Source organism: Dromaius novaehollandiae, chromosome 1 (genome assembly GCF_036370855.1).
Source record: "Dromaius novaehollandiae isolate bDroNov1 chromosome 1, bDroNov1.hap1, whole genome shotgun sequence".
In the NCBI taxonomy this organism is placed as follows: Eukaryota; Metazoa; Chordata; class Aves; order Casuariiformes; family Dromaiidae; genus Dromaius; species Dromaius novaehollandiae.
Window position 1 is genome coordinate 16,171,869 of NC_088098.1, and position 26,197 is coordinate 16,198,065.

Consider the following 26,197-nt stretch of genomic DNA (forward strand, 5'->3'; position numbering starts at 1 on the left):
CTGCATTAGGTTCACAGAAAGCACAGTTCAAAAGAAAGGGAAACATAACATCTATCACATCTATGCCAGCTGTGACCAAAGTCTAGCCTAGAGCAAACTGGCCTCTTTGCAGGTGTAAATTACACTGATAATGTCAACACCTGCCATTTTGCACTTGTGTTTGAATGCAGATGAAACAATACTTCAGATTTGCATTTGTAACTACTTGACTCTTTTCAAAATATCTTGGTACAAAGTTTATTCTCAAGTTGTTTCCCACACACATACTTTTCAGCCACAGCCTTTTGAATTCTCCTCAACTCTGTCTTTCGGAAAGCCTCGAAATAGACCCAGATTCAGCTTCACCAAGTACAGACAAAAGTATCATAATCAGTCTTATTAAATTGACATTAAAAGTCTTTTAGCTTTTCATTTTAACCCTAGCTGAAACTCACATCATATTCCATGGTTTCCTTATTAATTTAAAACCAAATCTTACTTATGTATAATTATTTTTTCCTTCTTTTAGTCACTCTGTAACAAGACAATTTGGTTTTATGATCTGCTGGGTTGGTGCAGCCTCAATAATTATGGAGATGATATCCTACCCTTGGGTCCTTCTTTTTCAACTCTAGTGATCCAAGAGAAGTTTCTGACTCCCTCCAGAGTGGGAAAATGTGTCTGCAACAGAAGCACATCTTCTCGTGTGGTCAGAGAGATGATGATTCAGATTCTAAGGGCCAGAGATTTGTGGGGCAAAGAAAGCATAATGTTATGATGGGGCTGTGCTCATTTTGCCATTTCCTCATCTTCTCTAGAGGGAGGTGGCAGGACAGAAGAAATCACTCAACTTGACACTGCTAATCAGTATAAATGCTTTGACAAAGGAGACATTTGGATAATATCCAAATAATACATAATTATTTCACTGCATATCAGGCTTCTACACTGTTACAGAGAAGTGTTCCACTCTCACTGCTTTTAAAAGTGTCTCTAATCTTGCACAATGAATCCAAGCTGAGTCTGTAAATCACATTTCTGGTACCATTGTTAAACAGATTTTTAAGTCAATTACCCATTTTGAGTTCTTACTTTTTTTTTCCTTAGATGAAAGTTCTACTTATGTTATGTATATTTTTTTTCTGAGCTTCATTTCTGTAGAAAATTCTCAGACTACACCAACTAAAAATATAAAAATCTCACTTTTTTCACAAATAACTACAACAGCAACTTTGTTCTCTTGAAATAAAAACATATTATGTGATATACATCATTGTGTTTTTGTATTTCTCATTTTCCAGCTATGGACAGAGATCTTTAAAACATTTTTGTGTTAAACAGCAGAGGTTTCCACTATTATTTTTGGTAGCTTAATTTACTTCAGTATGTTTAGCATTTTCTGAGACTTCATGTTTAAATGCAATCAGGTATTTTCATTCTGTTTTTGTTTACACCAGGATTTTCAATATAACTAAGCTTAATGAAGTAAGTGTGACCATTATACACACTTTCAAGGCCTTGCACTGTTGAAGTTAATAAGGAGATGAGGAGACCAGTTACAGTCCACTTCAGTGAGATTTCTTGGATTTCAATAGGCACAACAGCATGGAAACTAAATGTCTGACAAAGTACTCTTTGCTAAATCCTGTCAATAAGAATGGCTCAATTTTAAGACTTGTAATTCACTGTACTTCCTGATCCAATAATAGTTCATGAGGAATTTCTTATTTATAGGTAGTTGAAACAGAACAGGCAAAAGAAAAGGCTAAATCTGCACTATTCAAGAAGAGTAAGTGCTGATGAAATATGATCTAGATAAGTGGACAGTGAGAAGCGCTGAAAACTGGCTGAACTGCTGGGCTCAGAGGGTTGTGATCAGCAGTGTGAAGTCCAGCTGGAGGCCTGTTACTCGTGCAGAACCCCAGAGGTCAATACTGCAGTACGGTAAATGAAAATTAACATTTTATTTAGTGACCTGAATAATGGGACAGAATGACCCCTCAGCAAGCTTGCAGATGACACAAAGCTGGGAAGAGTGATTGATAGGTCAGGTGGGTGTGCTGCAATTGGTCTAGTCAGCACTTAGATATTCTCCTTGATAAGGAAATATTTCTAAAACACTGTTTAGAAATAGAAATGTCTATTTAAAAATTTATTTTTGTAAAGATGCTCAGGAGGTTTCTCTTCAGTGGACAAAAGGATAATAGTTCCCGGAAACCGATTATACCTACCACAAAGATTTTACTATACCACAAAAATCTTTTGCCAGTACTCTACCATGTTATATATTACTATTATTTCTTCATATTAAGCAGGAACAAGTGTTACTCATATAAATGGATAGACACTTTCACACATACAAGTGTGTGTGTATGCATGTGTATAGAAGATTTGAAGAGATTTTTGCAGACTAAGGCTTCTCAAGCTTTTGGTAGAACAGTTGAATGTGTTGCTCCCTATAAATGTTTACTGCTACTGGAAAATAGTTATTGGAGTTTTGCTAACTTTAAAACAACAAATTCCCCTATGAAATGTCTTTTTTTTTTTTTTTTTTTTTTTTTCCCCTGGTAATTCTATATGCAATAAGGGAACAAATACCCATGTAGCTATTTTAATTAGAATTTTAGTTGTCAAAAGGAAAAATGATGTGCTATAAATATTTTCATGAGATTTCCCAGTGCTGTGCAAAAGGCAGTTTAAATAACTGTTGTCTGGAGCTAGAAAAATTCTGGCTTTCTTTGCTTCCCTTAGTAATAATATAACCTATCCAGAACTCAGGAGGACTTCATATGGAAATGAATCTTATTTAGAAGAACTCAATTAGAACTCATATAGAAATGCCTTTACATGACTTCTGTATTTTATATTGAAGATTGGAAAAGAACTCAAAACATCAAAGAAATTGAAATTGTACTCATTGGTTTTGAAGTAAAGCAAAGATGGTCCATAAAGTTCCCATTAATCTGAATGGTAGTAACATTTTCTTAAGCCAAGATGAGCAGATTGTTAACAGAGTTCAGCAGCAGGGTAGAAGGAATTCAATCAGTTCTGTCTTCACCAGTAGATAGATGGCGGGGGCGGGGGGGAGATTTTAACCATTGGATCACATAGATATGCTATGCAGTAAAATACAAACCATATGAAGAGTCTCCCTAGACTGTATCCTCTGAGATGCAGTTTGGGAAATTTACATATGATACACTCATGCCTGTGCAGAGAATTTTGCCTTGGCTTAGATAGCTTGGACAGCTGTGATAACGACAGAATATGTGTGTGTATGTGGGGCGGGGGAGTGGAAAAGAAGCATTCAAAAATTCTTTTTAGAAATAAGAAAAGATTCTTAGAATTTTTAATTGGCTTTAAAAAATAGCTGTGACTTGAGACAATATTTGTTAAAAAGTAAGTATATAAAGTATATAAAGGCACTTCATTGAAATCTATAACATATACGTGAAGACTGCAGCTTAAAATCACTTAAATGGCTGGACAATTGCACACCAAAATCAAGCCTGACAGAGGGCTTGACAGAAAAAAAAGAAATCTCAAACATTTTGGCCCATTAGTAGTTAACTAGAAAATATTCTGACCGCATCAGATTTTTTTCCAAGCCCATATTACATGCAGTAACTACAAACAAGTTCAACAACAAGAACAGGTGAAGAGGACAACAAATCAAGTACAAACGTATTGAAAAATCAGTGTGGCTTCTATTTTTCTGTCTTTGGGGTTTTTTTTTTTTTTGTTTTGATTCTTAAAATACCCACATAAGGATCAGAGTTTTCTTCCACAATCAAGCATTAGGGAGCCTGTGAGGTAATCAGCTTGCATCCTCACTGGGACTGACTATAATCTCTCTGAATTAAAATGGAAGTAATTAAAAGAATGTCTTTAGCTAAAGAAGTGTGTTACAAATTGTAGTGTAATTTAGAATGTAAGAATGAATGAAGATGATGAGATGTCAGTAAATCTCTCAAATCTTAAAACTTCATTTTCTGCTAGTTTGAACTACATTTTGATTGTTTTTCTCCTCTATCTGCTTAGCAGAACACATTATTTGCTGACGAGTTTTGTATTTTGTTTTCCTCTATTAATGAGATTAGACTCTTGACACTAAGTTGCAATGACTTTGTTTTTCAAAATGTCTAAGCAGACACTTTCCTGACTTACATTTTCATATGTAAATCTACCAGGGACTACAGGTTTGTGCTGCTGACTATATACAATGAATATCAGGCCCACCGTCAGGCCAGCACTGCAGGTGGGTGGTCTCTATGGTGTACGGTCACACTTCCAGCATGCATTCTGGTCAGGCACCAGCTAAGTATTAGGATGTGACCTGGATCCATATTATTCTCTTATGCAGTAGTCCAAAAAAGGTCATTTGTCTTACAGAGATATTTGCAACCCTTATCCATACTGTGCAAAATACCCATACACATTTGTACTTTAAAAATATTAGATGGGATGCAGCTATTCTTAAAATTTTATTTTCCTATTCATTTCCAGCTTCTAATCTCATAAACATCCTTCATGGAAGAGCAAGAAACAGGAGACTCAAGTATACAGCTGTAGGAGTTATCTCACAAAACACAGCCTTGTAAGCAGAGTAAACTATGTCACCTTCAAAATGAAACATTTATTAGGGAGCAGGAATAAATGATTTTCTTTTCATCACATACTCAATATTTTGCAAAGAACATAAATTGTTTTGAATTTTCATCCATTTCTAGCCTACCTTTTGGAAAGTGAGTTTTAGTATATACATTTGGGGGATTTAATAGGTAAACCATTCAAAAGAGCTTAGATTTGCTGGGAATGACGTCTCCCACTCTCATATCTGAGTCAGATTTTTCCTATACCCTACACAGCACTAATGGGTCAGAAAGGAACTGGAATTGTCAACTAGAAGTGTTGCTAAAGCATGACTTTTCTGGAGGGCATATAGATGGCTTTATGTCATCCGTCTGGCTGGGAATCCTTGGCTTCTCAGAGGTTTCATCTTACAAATACAGTGAGAAGGGTAAGGTTTGGTCAGAAGTGTTGTAATGATGAATATCTCTCTATGGGCTGTTACCAGGCTGTATAGAGCAAAACCTGCCAATGGCCTCAGCACCAGAGGGATGTTAAGAAAGCATATATCCTCTGTCCCCCTCTGAAATATTGCACCGAGAATAGTAACTGTGGATGCCCTTGGATGCATCTACTGAATAGTATATGCATTCCCAAGGCTCTGGTCTTTCAGCCATCCAGACAGGGGTCTGGCTAAGGCATGCTGTTGTTTTCTTCTTCTTCTTGTTTCCCCCCTTATTATTATTTATTTTTATTTTAGAGAACTGTAGAATCATTTAGGTTGGAAAGGACCTCTAGGTCATCCAGTCCAATCTCTTCTTTAAGCAGAGACAACTTTGAACATAAATCCAATTTCAAAGTGAGATCAAACTGACCTTGACATTTTCTAATCAAGTTTTGAATATATTCTGGAATGAAGTTTTCACAGTGTCTCTGAGCTTGAACAATGGCAAACCTCAAAGTGATTTTTTTTCCCTTATATTTAATTGCAATTTCCTTTGCTGCAGTGAACATTCATTACCTCTTGCTGGGAGCCTTGAAGGAGAGTGTGGCTCTGTCTTCTTTATAACCACCTGTTACACAGCTAAAACAGCAATTAGATTCCCCTCAGCTTTTTCAAAGCTTTTAACCAGTATTGTCTGTACTTTCTGCTCAAGAAAACTGGGAAACAGGTAGGACCCATGCTTCAAAGTGTTCGTGACACACCTGGGATGTCCACTTGCCAGTACGTCCATTTTCTCTCCAGTTAGATGTAGCCATGGTATTCTGTTTGATTTTCAATTGATAATATCAATAATAATCAATAATCAAAATAAAATATTAGACAGACTTTAATAGACAAAAGCATTAAAGCTTGCAGGCCATCTGCTCAATTTACAGTGAATGCATGTTCCCTTTCAAATACTGACTTAAAATTTCTGCAACTTTGATTTACATTAAGACTTGTAGTATTTCCATTGAGAGAAAAAAAAATCTAGCCATTAAATAGATATGATTTTCAAATAGTTGATCATGAAGAAAAGTTTCCATGAAGAAAACTTAATGATCCTTGTCTTTATTCATTTGGATAATCTTTGTGGTTCCCTTGTGACTTGCCTAAGATTTTCCAAGTGATGCAAAAATATCATAATGTCGCCTTCTGATGCGACAGTCTCCCGTTCGCCTGAGACGGCACGGAGGCTCCCCCAGCCTCCGGGCCAATGAGCACTGACACCAATATGAGGATGCTGCAAATGGCGTTTATTGTACGCATGTATTTGCTTATATACCTACAAGCATACTGCTATCTCTACGTCATACCCTTCCTCTTCCTTCCTCTTTCCGTGCCATCACGAGATCTTCCGATCGCCTTTCCCTACATCATAATGTAGGTCAGTAAATATATATTTTTTGCCATTATTGGTAAAAGGCCATGTACTGACATAAAGTGCAAGGATTCAGGGCTCCCTGCAGCTGGAACTGGGCTGCGCTGGCTCCCACGCCGACCTTGCGGCCAAGCACCCGTTGCCCCCCCGGCATGCCAGCACCACCCGCAGGATGCGTCTGGCGACCCGAGGGAGCCACTGAGGCCCCGCCAGCAGCCCTGGGGGGCTGAGCCGGGGGCTGCCCGGCCGCGCTCGGCCCTTGCCACACAGCGCCCAGCGCGCAGCAGCCCACGGGGAGGAAGCATTCAAAAATACACTGAAGTATTCAAAAATACCCCTCGACTAACATCAAGGTAAGGGGTAAACCCTTGTCATAAGCATCATCGTCCTTCAGAAGAGATCTCAGGACTTCAGGTGACTTGTCAAAAGCCCTCCTCTTTGTTCTTCTGAAGGATGGTGTGGCGGACAGATGAGTAACTTTTGCCTTAAACATTTCTTGGTACATAAGGTGCAAGCAAACCATAACCCCAAACAAGCCATCTGTTCCCGGCGGAAACAAGACTGAGCTGCTGTGACCCACAAAGTGGTCTCCCTGCGACCACCTGGGACACACTGAGCCTGCACTGAACCAGACCGCAATCAGGCAGAGACTTTTGGACCTGGACTGTAAATTATTGCCGCTTAGCACAACTTCTATAAAACTTGCTTAGCATGAGTAGCTAAATTTGTTGAAGCCTTAGGCCGCACTTAGATAAAATAATGAACTTTTACCTAGTTCAGTAAGAAAAGGGGCCTGAGCGCTGGTTAAAACTGGAATGATAAGGGAGTTACAAGCAGTCTGCATTCCTATGCCTCACACTCAGGGAGGGAGGATGTCAAGGCTTTGAAGTGAGGCCTGCTTGGGCACCAGGACCCTGGGAAACAAAGCCTTCTCTCACTGCTGAAACAGTGTTAATTAGGGGGGATCTGGACTATCTCAGTGTCTGGATTATATCCCCTTTGTCAGGACCTTGGGAGATAACACCCACTGTCACTGCTGGGGCAGTGCTAATTGCTGGAATTACCACCTCTTTGGGGCCTTGAGAGACAAGGGCAGGACCCGAAGAATGAAGACACATCTGTCAGCAGAAACCACAACAGTAAAGATAAACAGCCTGCCTAGGGACAGCGATGAGACCCAATAAGGAGCATGAGACCCCAGACCTAAAAATTACTATTGATCCAAACTACCGCATGAGGGGTAGAGAGCTTAGATTGGAAAGTTATAAATGCCCAGGGATTTCTTTGTTCGGGGTCCCTCTTTGGAGGTACCCAGCCTGAGCTGTAATTACTGCACGCGCTCTCTGACGGCAGGGGGAAGGAAGGAGCCCGGTGGAGCAGCCGCCTCCGTGCGAAACTCTGCACTCCTCATGGCTGGGCCATGGCCACTGCCACTGCTGCCGGGGGGGGACCCCACTGCCGCCAAGTTCGGCGACACCATCCGCAGCCAGTCCGCTTGCAATGTTTGGAGATCTCAAACAGAGTCAGCGGAACATCATCTGACTCGCAGTGGTGGTAGCTAGTTTCTTCTCTTCTTTTCCAACTTTCTCTATCCTTTCCCCTTACCCTTGTTCCCCTCTCCCCTTCGCCTCCCCTCTGCCTTTCCCCACCTTTTCTCCCCACTTCGTGGAAAATAAAGTTGAAAGGTTGTACGATATTTGACCAGTTTTAGCGTCTTAATCTCATCCTTGGGATTGTAACGAAACCCTCCCGATATTGGATCGGGACGGATGGTTGTCAACTTAGAACCCAGAGGGACATGGAAGAGTGAAAATAGCACCAGAGAAGAGGGGTAAGTGCTGGCAAGATTATATTTGCGTAGCATTTTTAAGGGTATTATTAATTGTACCTTTCTGTATTTGTTAGATAATTTGGACAACTAGAGTCTTAAAGCATTGATTCTGCTAAAACTAAATTCTTAGCTTCACATGTGGTGTCTTTTCTCTATAAGATGATTCTGAGTGTAACAGTAGGTTACATGTGGTTTTTGAAGGCAATCTATAGGATACATACATAGACACATACAAATAAATATACATATGCATAAACATATGCATGTATATATGTGTGTGTCTTAGTAGCACTCTTTCCAAAACAGTCAGATTGCTCACAGGTCTATCTGTCTTAAAAAAAGGGAACACACTTATAAGTAGAATTTAGCTAGTTATACTTGTTATTCTGAGCGGGGAGTGGTAAGATACATTATAAGAATAGGAAATTAGTTTTAATCAAAAGGGACCAAATTCTGCCATCCTTCCTAGCTGTAAAGCCTCATTAAAGTCCGAGGGGTTGCATGACTGAAACAAAGGGTAGAACATAGCCTTCATAGCAATGCAATTGATATTAATAATAGCAACATTTTAGTTAAAGTGCATTTTAGTTCTCATGAAAGCTATTAATAGTCTTGAAGACTTCAAAGCTCCTTCTTGCTGCAGATCAGATACCTCAGGAGCAATACCAGGAAAAGCTGCCTGATTGGATTTTACCGTTGTGCCTGAGTACTGACGTGGTGGGACTACTTCTAAAGGTGAGGGCATAGTTCAGTCTTTTAAGGGGGGCTGGTTAAATTATTTATTGTGATTACTGAATTATTTACTTCTGTTCACAAATAGGCTTTGATTTTCACAAATGTATTTGACATGCATCATTGGTTGATCAGTTCAGCTAAACAAAGTCTAGCTTCTGAGTGCCTGACTAAAGTCTCAGTCTTGCAAGGCAATGAGGTTTGTCAACATTTAGCTAAATCACACAGCATTTCTGCTCTTTGAATAAATGACTGAAGGCTTCAGGAGACTGGTGAATGACAAATTACAAGCAAAGCAGAGCAACTAGTTTGTTTTGCTAACAGATCTTCACACGCTAATACAGATCATCCCTGAGGAGAGCTACCTCTTTGATAGTTATGATCATGGAAATAATACTTTCATGCCTCTTTATCAGTATCAAATAAAAAGGGTCAAAAATCAAGGTTGAGCTGAAGTCTGTTAGAAATCTGAACAAACATTCAGTCATACTGAGCTTTATCAGTCCCACGTGAAATGTAGGTCCAGAAAGAAAGAGAAGGAGAAGGAGAAGAAGAAATTGGATCTTCCCTTTCTACTTTGGAGTTCAGAGTACAGGACTTCAGTAGACAGAAAGCTGTGTAAGCCTGCAGTTTCACAGAAGCACAACCTGAAACAGTTCCTGTCTAATATGCTTCCCCTTTCCCTCTAAACAATTTTCTTTCACTTATTTAGATTGCCTTTGGAATTCATAAGAACCTGTGTTGAGCTGATTTGTCACATCAGATGGGTAATATATATGTGTACATATATATGGTCACATTATTGGCTGTTTTATATGCTAAAATCACTTAGGGAGGGCTATGATAAAGACCAGATGGCAGAGGTAGAGGGAAATTTCATAGTAGCCAGGAATTACTGATTGATCTCGGTGGATCTGAAATCTAAATTCGATGCTGTCATGATCGGGACATGACTCTATTTTGCTAACAGAAGAGCAGCACTAAATTCTCTTAAAACAGTGAAATAGCTACCTTCCATATGACTGCCTAGAGGTTTAAACATCCATAAAATGGGAGATCTACTACAGTAAGAGACATCTGAATCTCTAATGTTTTTAAATTACTTTTCTTTAAAATATGTTTTTTTCCCCTTAAAAATTCAAACAAAGAAAATGAGTGATAAATTGCTATCATAGCAGAGCATGGATGTAACTGTAATGATGGTGGAGATGTGTGGAAGAGCAACTACATGTCTACTATGTGAGCAAAGAACCTTCTGCAAGAGCAGTCAACAGCCTCCTCATTACCCTTATGTTGTACCCTCCTTTTTATGGCAAATAATTAAAATCACTATAGAGAATTATTTTGTCTTCAGTAAACTGTAAGAAGTGAAGTAGGTGTATAACATAGCTTTTCAAATATTCCATTTTTTTGAATCCTGAAATCTAGAAACTAAATATATATGCACCATATATATGCAATTATAAATGGTTTCATGTTAACGATGCTTAAAGGGCCTATATCCAGGACAACTGGGCACTTCATTTCTCTGTTATTCAAGTCAAGGGCATGCCTACACCATGCAATGATTCACTGTGCTAGAGTAGCTCTAGGTAAGTCCAAGCAAATGGGGATGACTACAGGCCTAGAAATGTACTCTGTGGAAAGAGTGGCTGGAAACATGAAGGTCATACAGAATGAATTATCTTGGACAAAGTGTCACATGAATGCAAGCAAATTATTTCTGGGTCTGTGTGAAATCTTATCTTTACCATTCCTTTTGCCTAATGCAAAATATTGAGATGGTTTGGCTGAAACTAGGGCCATCTCTGCCTGTTGAACTCAAAGATGTCTAATTGTCAGGAAGTGCTTCCGCTTTCAAAATCAAGGTTCTTTAGGTGTTACAGGTTGGATACCTCAAAACTGAGGTAACACAAAACATCAATTGCTTTTGGAAATCTCAGATCTATGTTTAGTATGAAATTCTGTGGGTTAAGCCTTAAGAGAAGATTGTATGTGTCCATCATACATAATGTAAGTTAAATTCTCATTTTCACAGTGATATTTTTAGTCTCATCCTTGAAGATCTGAGACAAACTTATGTCAAATATTAGCTTTTCACTTTTTGGGGGGAAAAAAAAGACTTTTTTTTTTCTTTCTTTGGTTGCTTTGATTTTACAGACTCAAAACAGATTATAATTCTAGCTCAGAAGATAATGTTACTATGTGAAATACAGTTAAAGTACAGCCTTTCTGTTATTTGGAAGTATCCTAATAATTCAAACATCTGAAAGATGCTTGAGCAAACTTAAATGATGCCATAAAGAAATGCATATCACATTATAGATAACAGAATGAGTCACATTAGAGACAAATGTGGCACAAATTGTCTTCACTAAGTATTTGCAGAGGGGCACTGAAGGATTCTGTCTTAGTTAGGGCATATGGTCAGTTTAAGTGTGGTCTTTATAATGCTGATGCAATATTGGGCATTTTTTTCCTTAATTTTCTTCTTTACTAAAGTTCTGCATCATTCCCTCTAAGTAGTAATGATAATAAGTTAGGTTAAGATAAGCCACAGTTTTTATTGTAACTTGGACTATTAGATCAGCCAGGAAGGGCCCAAGAGTCTACTCTGTGTCATTGCTGGCAGATTTCATAGCTGCCTTATTGGCATTGCGTCAAACCTACACATATGGATGAAAAGGAGTTTGCAGTCACTTTTTGACAATGAAGATCAATAATAGACCAAACGATATAAAATTATGCTTTACAACAAGCTATTTCAGTAAATAAAGTAAGTGTTTTGCAAAATGCATCTTAAAACACATTCAGATTTTTGCATGGTAATGGAGAACAGTTATTTCTAAAGAAAGACAAACAGAAAGTATCATTACCTCTGTGAAAAAATGACAGCACTGGCCTTTTATCTCAGGAAAACAGCACTGCAATTTAGTCTGAATGTCTAACTGAACTGAGATGCCACTCAGAAGAGCTAGTATAAGGCAAAAACAGTCCCAAATTCAAAATTAACTACAGTCAAAGTGAACATGCCCATTTACATGAAATACCCCTTTTTGTGTTGGTGGCCTGGAGAACAAAGATCACCATTCTGCATCCACCTAGAAAGTCCTGTAACTTTCCTGAGCTGTGTAGAGTGCTTCAGGCCTTATGCCAGACTTACGGAGAGCGGTGTGGTCAGGGAGCTGGCTGCATCCTGCAGCACCTTCCCTGTAGACCAGACTTCTTTTTAATGCAGAAATCTTGCCAGGAATTAATAGAGCTCAGAACCATATTAACTCCCTGTGGGTGTCTTCTTTGACTATTACTCCACAGACACAGGAAGCCCCAGATAGTAGCAGCAGGACTTCACAATAAGAAACAAAGAAATTCTTCTTCTTAGTCCTTCACAGCTGCAATGCTATGCACTATCATAACCCAATATCTGATTGCTTTTTAACAAGCTACAAGATCGATGTTTTCTGCTAAAGCTTTTTCTTCATAAGATGTATTTTACATTCAAAAATAATGATCACATACATCTGAGGCAGAATTTCCTTGAACTAGACAAGGATGAGAAGCAGAGTAAGTGACAATCTCCAACCCCTCCCACCCCCCCAAAAAAAACCCTCATAGTGTTTAGCTTTATTAGATGGAATTACTTGCCTAGAGGTCACTGATGTATTATTACTAATGTATTATTCTTGTTTTCACAAGTGTTTCTCGAGTGTAAAATTAAATATTTTTCAAGAGATACTTCTCCAGCTAAGCAACTGGTAGCATCTACTTGTTAGCTCTCCTTGCAAACTCTTTCATTTTAGCTAGTGCTTTTTTTTCTCCAGATTATTAATAATAGAATTCACAGTACTCACAAACCAAATAGACATTATATTGTACAGGCTCAAAGCAAGATCTGCTATCCAGTTTTCCTAAAATTATATACTTATCTAAGGAAATATGACACTTACAGCAGTATCTAAAGAATACATAAAAGAAAATCTGGGGCTTTCTTATCTACTCATATTTGTTTCTCTTTTTATTTTTCAATTCCTCCATTTGTTTTTTCTTCATAATTACCACAATTTTCTGCAATACCTTTTTTGTCTCATCTTTTTCATCCTTTCTTTGCAGAATAACATCTTTTTGCTTTACCTACACCTTTTTCATAAATGTTCTCCTCTTACCCCTCTTTCGCTTGAACACTTATTCTAATACCCCTGTAGTCAATCTTTAACCCACCCCCACCTTTCGACCTCTTTTGAGTTTGTCTTTGCTTTTCTATTGCCAGACTTTCATTGTTCAAAAAATATATTACTTGCTCTTTCCATTAAACAGTGAATGAGTGAGATCTGAGTACTTTTGGGACCTTCATTCACCAGCCCACTAAAATTATATGCTGGGAGGAACAGGCTAGATGGGGAGCATTAGAACAGTATATTTCAGACAAAACCCTGGGACCTAGCTAGTGACAACTGTTTGAATGGGGATTTTTTTCTTAATCATGAGAGGAACTAGAAATTTATTTTCTGGCGTATGACAACTGAGACTGTTACCAACAATAAAAAGCTTGCTATGAACTGGGAAATAGAAGATACAGATACTCTGACCCTCAATGACCTATTATTTTTCTGTGTTCAAGAGAACCTAAAGGTCAAATCTAATATTCACAGAAATAAACATGAATGTTTCATTGACTTGAGCACTTCAGATTTGAATAAAGAAGAACATAGGCAAGAGAAGATGAGGACAACTTATATATACTGATTCCTTCCCCACCTTTCATTTATGTTCTTATATTTATTCATGCATTTTCTATACAGCTCTGAAACTCCAAAGTGTTTTACTAGAGAGGAAAAAAAAATGGCACTATAAAGAATAAATTGAGATCAAGGTTTAGTTTCCACCACTTCTTCATACAAATAGTCCCATAAAGGCTAACAGAGATAATTGTCTGAATAAGTGCTAGAATAACTATGAACTCCACTGTCCAGCCATTCATCTCACCTAGGTTTTACATCCATGATCAAGTCTGATTTCCATAGCTAGAGCAGTTTTCTTCATGTTATCATGAGCCAGCCTGATGGGAAAAAAAACAAACAGGCAAACTAGACTGGTGCCGGAAAAAAAAAAAAAAAAAAAAAAAAAACCTACTTTCAATTCCTTTTCCTTACTTTAGTCCCTCCCTAATCTTGTTATGCTTCCATCTGTAAGGAAGCCAGAACAGGAATAATTAATTATGTTCAATAAGAATTAATGGCTGAAAGTAGTGCTATGATTTGATATTATGCAGCTATTACACTGGAAAGAAAGGTGCAAAAAAGTAAAGTTCTTCTTTATTAGGAAAGTTGTCTATCATCATTTCATAGCTTTCCAGTGAAGATGTCCGTAGTACTGTACTGTCTCTTTTAAATAAATTTTAAAAGAAAAAATTGCCATTAAATATGTTCAAAATCAGGAAAGGCGAATCATTATCATCTCCCATTCCATTTGAAAGCAGGTAAATATGTCCGTACAAATGGGGTGTGTGACAGGAGACAATAAACCTTCAATTCTTGCACTACAGTACAGGAAATAGCTATTTTACAAATGTAAAATATTCTCCTCCTTTCCTTTACCTGGATTGTCAGTTTAGATCACAATATCTCTTGAAGTCATGTTTACACTGAAAAATGAAGCATGGTGAAGGCTTTCCTAGAAAATAACTAACCCAAGCAGGTAAAACTGTGTAGTACAGTTCAAAGCAACTCTACAATAAGACAGCATTGTATGATTAAGAAGGTGCAATCAATCATGTTGATAAAGCTACTCTGGTGTAAATATAGGCTGGTTTTGTATTAGTTTGCTCAGAGCAAGAGTAGCAAATGAATGTATTCAGATGCTAGTTCAGAGATTAACCTCCTTTCCCTCGCTCTGTATTTACAAGACAGGTATAAGAGGAGCCCTGAGATGCCCCGTGTTTACATGCAGCTTAACAAATAAGTGCCTATTCTTACTTGGCTTTTAAGCACTAAGTAGTGAACATATGCAATAATGCTCCCACACTAGACTGTAACCAAATTTAGACCATTAAAAACAGATGCATGTACTTCAAAGGGCATTCAAGAGACAGTGTCACCCATCTCTAAGCAAATATTTGGTTCAGTCTTTTGGGATCCCTGTAAAAGACTATTCTTTGTAATACATTCTTACAGGGCTATAAGGTCCCAATGTAGAGTATTATATCCTTACAATATCTCAGCTACTTCCTTTAATAAGATATATTGATGCTTTATGAAATACTTTGACAAACTTGCTGACCAATCTGTTTTTGAAACTTTTCCCTTGTTGCAGTTTTACTTTGTTCTTAAGAACATCTGCATGAACAAAGAATCTTTGTTCTTTTGGAGCTGATCTGCTCCTGCTGTTTTTCTCCCACCTGAAAATCACAATCCTGTATTTGCAACTTATCAACGGGGGAGATAATTATGATTTTTCAAATAGAGAATCCCAACTTCATATAGGGAATAAGGCTTAGATAAATCTCTAAGGAACAAAGACATGTTGTTTTCTGCAAATGGTCTGACTGATTGAAGCAGGGATGGAAGGGGCAAAGGATTCATACTTTTTTTAATAAAAGCAGAACTGACTCTAATTAGAACGTGTTTCCTTTCCCTAAGTTTTCTATGAGGAACTATGAAGCTGCTTAAGCTTTTGAAACCGCAGTTTGGCCAAAGGCAAATTCTACTGCTCCAATACTTAGAGATTCCTTGATTGCAGTGTGGCTACTTAAGATATATGACTCTGTTCATCAGCAGTAAAAGTGGTGAAATTTAGCATTAGGCAAATCTGCAGTATGAAAGGACACAGTTTCACATTTTTAAATGATTTTTTTGGATCTCATCATGGTGACTAATGGTCATTGTCTATTCCCATCGCTGGAAAGAAATTAACACTTTGAAAACATTCAAAAGGGCTAACTTTAGTCTCCAATGTAAACTTTAGTCTCCAATGGCCTACAGTAAGTCTTCACTGTATAGCTGTTTCTAATCAAAGATAGTTTCCTCAGGGAGGTGATTCAGAACCAAAGTCTAAGGTTCTGAATCACAACCTAGAGGGATTGTCCCTAATGGAGTTCAAGAGACTAGAGTAAAGTTAGTCATTATGAAGCTCTCCTTGTAATCCAGAATTAGGCCAGTAAGTGTTTTAAGTATCAAACACACCTTTCATTTCCTTTTCTCCCAATGTTGTTTGGCCTTGCAGCGGTGCACGAGAAATAGGTCAACTTGGATCAAATTACCAAAGAATGTGGAACCATATCCTCAAAAGTCCTTATGTGTCTTATTTCTATAAAAATCAAAGTAGACTTGATTTGAAGATACTTATTTGATATCTATTTGAATATAGATACTTGTGTTTCAGGCTCTGGATCGTGGTGAAATTTCTTTAATTGGAAATTGCAGGTGCATGTTCATCTGAAAGACAAGCTATCATTCAAAGGATTATTAGAGTTTATGGTAATTACTGGGGAAAAAAAATATGTATGCTGTTATTCTAGATAATAACACTGCTCTTTTATTAAGGATTCTTGCATGATTAATAGAAAACAGAACCTCTTTCAAGCTGAGGCCAATGCTCCAGAACCTTAAGTCTTTCTTTTCAAACAAAAAAGTCCTTGTATACATTGTTGAAAAGAAAACCCTGAACTTACAGCCAGTAATAATACTGCTACTAGCATCTCAACAATTCTAAATCTGTAAATATTGCTCTGAGCAATGTGAAATGCCATATCTGTCTGTTAATTTTGAACAAAACAACAAGGACAACTTACATGCTAACCCTGGCAGTTTGTTGATTTTGACACTAGGCTTGAAGGTGATGGAAGATCTCAGATCATCTGCAGTGACCGAGAACTCATTTTGTCACCCTCACTGAAGTGGAGCTTGGTAACAAAGCAGTCTTTTGCCACTTCACCTCAAGGAACCAAGCTGAACAAGTCTATCAGTGAAACTCAGTAAAATGTATCGGTACATTAAATTCTCAATGAAAGAAAGGTTGGAAGGTTTTATAATTCCCTTTTCTATTTTAAGGGCTAGTTCTCTCAGTCATAAGCTAAGCAAAAACCCAGACACTTGGTACTAGTAAGTTTATACATGAAAGAACCTCCCATATTGCACACAATATAGTATTAACAGAAGTTTTACCACAGAGTTTTGTGGTAGTATAAAGAGTAAGAACTCGTTGAAATGAATTGAAATGAATATTGAAAAGGAAAAAACATGTGGTTAATAAACATCAATATTAAAACAGTATACATCTGACCAAATGAATGTAATAAAGTATGTAACATACCATATATATACATATACACACCTCCCGCACACATACAAACACATACATTTAATGTCTAAGTGTGAATATGCAGATACATACAAAGACAGTTCAGGTAGAGCTTTCAGATTCAGTCAAATTTGTTTTTAATATTTTTGCTAGGAGGAACAAAAGCCAATTTAAAATTAACCTGTTGTTATATTGGTTTCCATCTCTTCTGATGCTTACTCTTGTTGCATTGACATTAATATTTGCTTATCTATGCAAACTTCCTTTTTGTGATAAAATATGTATGACATTAGAAGGGACACCAAAGCTCAGAAATATAGTGCTATGGATTAAAAATAAAGTATACTTAATAAACTATTGATCTGTCAGATTATTCAAGAGCTGGAAGCAATTTTACTTATATTGTCAACAAAGCAATTATTCTGATTCATGTATTTTTAGAGGAATTTCATTTGCTGTGCCCGTTTGATCAAACATGGATTCAAAGATTAGCTGCAAGTACATAAATAATCCCAAAACATGGAGGACTTTTAGAAACAGTGTGTGTAAAGACAGCTTTGAATAACAGAAGTGTCCTTTTTGCTTGGAGATATGTTGTGAAGTAAGACAGTTTAGGTCTTTTGTAGAATAGAAACACTTATTGCTCTAGAATGTTTGCTTAAAGTAGAAAGATGGAGGAAGCAGTCTTAATACTTACACTAAGAGAATATTTATACCATATTTTATGGGTACAAAAAGAATATTAGGATTTACCTTTCAATTATTTATAAGCTTTTGGCCTTCTATTGACTAAAACATAGTCTAATTAAAGTTTAGCATAATGTGACTAGTTTTTATTACTTTTTAAATTAAGAATTTGTCTATATTTATGTCTTCAAGGCTTTCACATTGCATACTACAGAGGAGAGATAAAGACAAAGAATGAACTAAAGAAAAGTTTGACTGCCCAAGTGTACGGACAGAAAGTGAGGGGGAGAGACTTGGGGTGCAGAGACTTCTTGAGTTCACTCTCCTACACATGTACTGAAGGAATAGAGATCACCTATCCGACAAGATGAGGAACATTATTATGGGTGAATTTTATCTACCTATAATATCTATATCTACATCTGACCTTCTTACCTCTGGCTCCCACTAGAGCCAGTGGAGTCATTACTCAGTCAATATAGGAATCTTAGGAATGACTCATCTTATCTTGAAGTAGACATTAAAAATAGGTCAGATAAATAGTGCAACGAATAATGCCTATTTTCCTCCATTAGATGTTAAAGGAACTATAAGGCAATTACTTCATATGCAGATATCAGTATTTTTAGATGTCTAAAGCTAAAAATATAAATCCATAAAAGCAAAAAGGAAAGGGAAGTACCAATCTGCAGTCATTAACAAAAATCGGATTTGAGAAAAACAGGATGTTGACCATTACAGACTGACATGATTAATACAACCTGCATTCTACCTCAACTGTCTAAATGGTGCTACAAGGTAACTCTTATCCACAGTGTAACTCTCAATCAGGATAAATATAGTCATGGTCTGTGGCAATTTCAAATATGAGTCTTCAAGGCAGTGCACAGTATAGAATTTTCCAAGAAAAAAAATATGGAGCATTTTAAATGTTGTCTGATCTTTTAAACTCCATGTTTTATACTTTCCCCCAAATCAAAAAAAAAAAATCCACAATTTATTTGTTTGTTCATTTGTGTGTTTACTTTATATGAAAGGTGAAAGTCTAATGTAATAATGGGGCACCATGCTAAGAAGTGATGAGGTCAATCAAAGTATAATAACATGTAACAATCTGGGATCTGGCCCCCGGTTTGAGTTTGACTTTGCATTTTAAATGAAGGTAAAGTATTAATTTAAATTATGAACAAGAAAAGATTTGCAGAACTAAGCAATCATTATCAACCACAAAATATTTTGAGAGATGGGCAAAACCATTAGCCATGCCTAGTGCAAAGTATTTTATCAATTGTAATCATTATTATGCAGCCAGGCACTTTCAGGTTGCTCTATCATGAGTATATTCTTTGACCTAGGACATGACTGCTAAATCTGCAAGTCAGTATTAGGGAAGATGTGCACTTACAACTTGGTTGAGATGTATGAGCGTAGCAGCCTGTGCGTGACTCTGAAAGCTTAATCAGTTTCAGCAAATCTGTTGCATTCAATTATGGGTCAGTATGTGCTGTTTCTGTTGACCTCTTTATTGGAGAAAGTTATTAAAGTAGGTATGTTTGTGCAGTTCATGGTATTGTACTACAGGCAGTTTAAATACATTTTGTGGGAAAATATAACAGAAATGGGCAAACCATTTTGATGACTCAAGCCCTAAATAGCATGAATTTATAAAGTAAATAATTGTAATTATATAACAGCAAAGGAAATACTGTGCTGTCATTTCTTAAATCAGGCATATCCTGCAAAGTTAACTTCCCTGAGTTTCATAAGCAGGTCATGTTCCTACAAGTAATTAAAAATATTGGTTATGATTAGTTGAGGTTTTATTTCAGGCCATCTTGCTGGACTTTGTGATGATCCTAAAGACCAGCCATCGACAGAGGGGGATGGATTCGTGAATCCTACACTCATACTAGTATAGCAGTAGATGTAATCACGAAGGGATGCATGCTCTACTTCCTGTGCTGTACGGAGGGTTGAATACCTCTGTGCAAATTAGTGTGGTATTTCCAGTTGTAAGAGCATGGTTTCCAGCCAGCAATCTTTGGCTGATAGAATCATCCACTACAGGAAGCAAAAGGATTATCTGACATTACTAAAATATCACATGGAACTGCAGCCACGCATTGCAGCATGGAACTGCTTGAGGAGAGCGTAAGGAAATCATGGCAATATAGAAATGAGTAAGAATGTGGGACTGCGACTACTTCATAACACTGAATTTTACTACTATGAATTTTAAGGGGAACCAGATAGGCTAACCAGAATGAAATCTACTTGTGACTGCATTTGACACTTAAAAAATGAGTTAAGAAGATGTGAGAGTAAATCTGAACTAATGGAATATATCTAGTTACCAATTTCTTTCAGAGCAGATTCAAAGAATTATGTAGCAAAAAGAAGCCGTAACAAGGGCAGTGACAAGAAGAAAAAGTAACATCATTCTGAAAGCTGCTAGAAGGAACAGGGCATCTTCAGTCATGAAGGGCAATTGGACTCTTGCTCAGCACTTGGCTTGCACAGGGTAGCTTTCATTCCAGCTTCTTGGTATAACTTTGTCAGGCTTCTTCAGATATGCCATGATCTGCATTGCTTTATTATTATTACTTTATTTTAAGCCTTCAGATAATATAGTAAAGACAGCCTCTCCTTAGGTACATTAAAGTTGCAGGCATTAAAATTTTTACAAATCTCAGCCTTTTAGATAAGACATATTTACCTTAACTATTAAAAAAAAACCCCAGAAAGTTCAGCAGCATCTGATTTTAAGAATATTTCTCAAACTAGCAGAGCAATTGACAGCAATACATGGAGATAAAATATGATTTCCTAATACTGCCACAAAACCTTTAATGATTTACCCCACCACACATTGGACTAAGGGAGAAAATAATCAAGTCTGCAGCTCATAATTTTTCACATTAATTCCACAGAATAGTGCTTGTAGGACATAAAGTTCCTCATTGTTTAGCTTCTTAATGCCATTGCATTATTTTAACGACATTTCCCACAATGTCAGGCCACATTTATGTTGTGAACGTGGTTCTAAACAATCGTACACAAATACTGCACCATGATTTCTACACATTTTGTCCTGCCAAGATACAGAGGCTCCAGCAGATTAATCTTTGCACCAGAAAATGTGATGCATACAATATATAGAGGCTACTTCCACATTTTATTCAAATAGCATGCAGTTCCAAATTTTAAGTACATACCTTACACATAAAATACAGCATCATTAATTTAATTAATTGCTGTGGAAATGAACTGTGAAAAAAGTCATTATTATTTCAAAACTGTAATATAAGTAATTCTCCTGTTGCTTGCCAGGATTAGCATTTTAGACTCATTATGTGACTATAGAGCTCAGAAAGTTAGCTTTTTTTTCTTTTTTTTTCCTTCAGAGTTCCTATACCTGTGTACAATTTAGCTTGAATATTCTGATAAATACCCCCAGGATATTTCACTTACTAAAGCAGAGAGTGGGCTGATTGTATTAATATGCTTGTAAAGAAGGATTTGCATATGTTGAAAGTTTCAAAAGAAGGTATTTCCAGCTTTTTACAGGCAAAAGAAACCCTTTAAAAGACAGTAATGGCAACTGTTTGCTTAAGAGTTTAATAAACTGTCATGAATGTTAAATATATGCACTCAGAAACTGATTTGTAAGGAGGAAAAAAAAAAAAACATGTTCAGATTTTCAAAATGTAGATGTGTAGTCATTATCTAGGTGTCTCCTCCTCACTCAAAGCAGTGCAAGTCACACACATAAATGCTTGAGAAATTCAGTCTTCATAGCTGAATATCAACTCTTACTTGAATAAGGAGATTCTGGCTGCATGAGCACAGACTCCTGTGTTTTACAGGACATTCATCCCCAGGGTGGAAGGGTTCTGTTTGCATCTCATTCTCCAGAATTTCACTAGGAGCTACTAGTTTTGATTTGCAGCCAGGTTTTTCTAGTAGTCTTTGGGTCAGAAATCATACTGAAAGATCTGATTCCTAAACAAGGCTGATTCAGTATTGAAAGTTAAAAGAAGATTTGGTGCTTCTCAACTGGCTATAAACTGGCAGATGCAGTAACTGGCTAAAAGAGGAACTGATTCATTTGAATAGTCAAAATACTTCTGTGGAACTGGGGTTGTGAGTGAAACGCAGGAAGCACCACTTTCTGGAAAGTTTAGGAGCTTTGCAGAAGGATAGAGATGCCTCTGGTAAGACACTTCTGTGCTACAGGCACTGACACACTTGGAGTTTCAATTCTGAGTAAACTTCCTCTCCTGAAAGCTAAGAAACCAGAACAGCCAAGCCCTAATTCTTCCTTTCAATACCACAATGTCTAATGGTTAGTCCTAAATGCTATCAACCCTGTCTGCTGATAGGAGACTGCAGGCTAAACTAGAAATGACTACCACACCATTTAAGAAATTCAGTTAACTTTTAGTGATGTTTTGATTGAAGTAGTAGGTCCTGTACTATGCTGCTTCCTCCAAATCAAAACCTTTCACTTCTATTTCATTTGTTACTGAGTTTATCTGCTTCTTGACTGGAAAAGCACTAAGGGGAAGTGAAAAGACCTAATCAAAGCACTCAGTCATAAGAGTAAAGGCTCCCTGGTGTGGAGCCCTGGAAAAACTGAGACATGAAAACAAAAAGACTGGAGGTAATCCAAAAGGGCAGATCAAAAAATAGCCTTCAGTATGATATTTTGATCCTCAAAATTCTGTCTCCGATGCAACCTAACCTTGGAAGCACTGAAAATTCCCAAAACAGCTACAGTTTCCCAGGTACTTGAACTTCTACTGCTGGTATGTGCAGGTAACTATCTAAAGATATTTCAGGCCAAGGAATAGAAACAGGAGTCTCCAAGATTTATGGCTACTAATGGAAATACGAACCCAAAAATCACATGAAGATTGTTTTTTCTGACAGTATGAAAGTCCACAGTCATTTCAGCTCATTTCTGATGCAGCCATGTCACTCAAAATGCCTCTTTATTTGACACCATCTCACAGTTTTATTGGCAATTTGAGATGAAACACAGTTCTTGACTTACACATACCCTTAAAAGTGATCATGTCGGCTCCCAATTCAGGCCTATCAGATGGGAAATCTCTTCATGGCTGTGACTGAACTGTCTTTTATGGGGACTTCAGAGGAGTTACAGTTCCAAGGTTATTAATATAGACACGTATATTCAAAGATTATGAAGAAAAATAAAGTGTATATAAGATATTGGTTCAAATGTGATTACATCAGATAATATAAATAATATGCACCTTGAAATGATCTCAGTTGTAGTTTGTTGGTTAATAAGATAGTCCATACAACATTATTTTGATTTGTGTCCACTTTGTGATATTAGATAAATTGTCTTCTTTATTCAGGTGCACAGCACTGTGACACATTAAGCCCGTTTTTGACATTTCTGGAAAGAAGAATGAAAATGCATATCTGGGAAATACTGTATCTTTCATGCTTATCTAGGGTGATGTGGCATGTGCAAAATGTTGTTATACTACATTCACCTTTCACTTCAAGTGCTACAAATATTACTGGAGACAGATATTTTCACACATTAATTAGCAATTAAAAACCTTATAAATAAAGTCAATTCATAAAGATATGTCTTATTAAAATGCAAACTATTATTCCAGATGACTTTTAAATAAGAAATGAACAGAAATGCTAAAGACTGACTACTAACCATGCAAGAACATCTTCAAAAACAATTTGTTGAATATTAATGAACTGAAAATGTCATTTCTGGTCCAATTACTACAAGTAATTAGTTTTTTTTAATTATGGAGGAAGTGGAATTTTAATAAGGTCAATTTTACAATTACAGTTTTGAAAAAAAACCCTGATTGTATTGTCATCATCTTATACAATAAATGGAATTAACTCAATAACGTCTGTTGGATTTAATGTAAATAAAGGGAAAAAAACACTTTGTTAATTCAGTAGGAAGTGAAATTTTAATGAGATCAGGTTTGTGTTTAAAGGTGAAAAACAGATTTTAGTTATTTAAGTGTTAGTTACAATAACAGAAGTCTTGATGAAATTGCATACAAAAAAAACCCCAATATTTTCTATGTGGAAGTATTAAGAGAATTAACATGAAACTACTGTTTCTTTTGAAATATTTACTGTGTAACTGTTAAGTTTATTGAGATCATAATAATTAATTCCTAAGCTGAACAAAGATATTACTTTTCACTAATATGTGGTCTAACTGCAGCGCAGGTCAGTCCTCTACTATAAAATCACATTTCAATCAAGATTTTTTAATATCTGAAGATTCTAAAGCGCAAGGGTCCATATCTTCATGCACCATCCTATTTAGTGTACATATTTCAGAAAGAATCTCCTTACTAAGAGTTCTTTGGTATAACTATCAAGTTAGTTAGAATTCAGGTAATTTTCACCTTTAACACAGAGTGTGAATTTTATTGAACAGATTTCTCTTTTAATCTTACAATATGAGCTATCCCAGACAGCTCTGCTATTACAAGCTAAATTTTCATAACTGAATACCATGTCTGCACTCATAAACTAGCAAGTGCAAATGGACTATTTTATATATATAAATAAAAATGTAGGTGCATAATTTTTATTTTTTGTATGCAAGCAATCATTCTGTGGATGGAATGAATATCAGTCAATTTTTCAGTGAAGCCCCCTGGCATTTACAAATTTTTAATTGATATTTTTATTCTGATACAAAGTCATCATGTGTTGAAATCTGCGTAATTTAATCCATAATATTATATATACATATATATATATATATATATATCCAAAAATGTTTAACATACCGAGATTAAAAAGGATTTCTGCATGTGGGATTCTGAAAATTTTATCTTTAAAGGCAGGAAAAAAATAGTCCTGTAATGGTCTATACCCAGAATTATTATTATTATTATTATTTTTAATTGGAAGACAGCTGCAATTTGTTAGGAGGTAATAGCTGTACAATATCCAAAAGTATATTCTACTTAAGAAGAATGAAATACTAATATATTGGTCAAGAAAATCTTTCTGATAAAAACTAGAATAAAATGGAAATGTTTGCAGCTGGTACATTTATAGATAGCATTTTTTCAAATCATTTAACAATTTCATAACAGGAAATGGAAAAAAGAAAAAAAAAAGATGTTAGCAGCATACAATAATTTCATTGGTCAAAACCACATTATTTCGCATTGTATCCCAAGCAAATCTATCAAACTGTTTAATTTTTTCTTCTTTTTACATACTCACACTTATTTGGGACTTAGTCTAATATGTCAAAAACTATCTTAATGTAAAATCATCCAGAACATCCTAGCTGGAACATTCACAGTTATAAATAAGAATATTTTCTTTACATATATTCTTGCTTATGCATTCTTTTCCTATGGCTATTTTGCAGTAATAAATATTGAGTAGCATTCTATTTATTTCAGCCATTTCTGGCATTTTTAGAATAATGATGATCGCCAATCACAGCGTCTGAATTTCCTATAACCCTTCCTTGCTTAGTAGCCTCCTGAAAGAGTAATAATCTAAAGTAAAAAAAAAAAAATTTTTTTTTGATGTTTTCATGGTTCTAGAGAAGTGAAAACATCTTGCTGAAAGAAGTGACTGCTAGTCACAAAGTAATAGATCAATGTTTCTTTTTAATAAATAAAGAAAATGGATTAAGAAACAAGGCTAAGAATCAGTAGCAGATAATCCCAGGATTATGCTGAACATTTGACTTGCAAAGATAGCATTTTAATTAGTGGCATGTAAGCAGTAAATTAACCAAAATAATTTTCTAGTCTCTCTGTGTGTGCACATTGGATATCCATACTCAATTTATCCAATGTGATGACTTCCTCATTAAAATGAGGACAAGGTGTTTTCTCAGTTATTTCTTTGATGTCCTCTGACCATGAAAAGTGAACAAAATAGCAAAAGGAGCATGCTACCACAGCTTGAAACTTGTTGTGCCTTAGTTCAGCTGGGTCTAAGGGCATTTCAGCAGCATAAATTTCTAGCTTTCTAGCTGGTGTCCCTCTACATTTGCAAGTTTAAAAACTTTTTATCACATTTTTTATTTATCAGACACTCTGGGAAAGTGCGCAGATTCATTGTCCAACAGAGCTAGCAATGCTTACCTGGTGAAGAAAGGATCAGGAAAAAGGCTGGATTAAAAGCCCATTGAAGTTGGACATCAAGATTTTCATCTTTTTTCTGTTGAAATGAGTAGCAA

At 36.4% G+C, this 26,197-nt stretch overlaps 1 long non-coding RNA gene across 1 annotated transcript in view; it reads left to right on the plus strand.

The window, feature by feature from the left end:
- The first annotated feature begins 7,485 nt into the window (after positions 1-7,485).
- The window catches only part of LOC112991433 (uncharacterized), a 42,528-nt gene continuing 23,816 nt past the window's right edge, over positions 7,486-26,197 (plus strand). The window contains exons 1-2 of the long non-coding RNA XR_010388977.1: positions 7,486-8,244; positions 8,888-8,979. This is a non-coding gene — a long non-coding RNA (uncharacterized LOC112991433). The remainder of the gene's footprint in view (positions 8,245-8,887; positions 8,980-26,197) is intronic.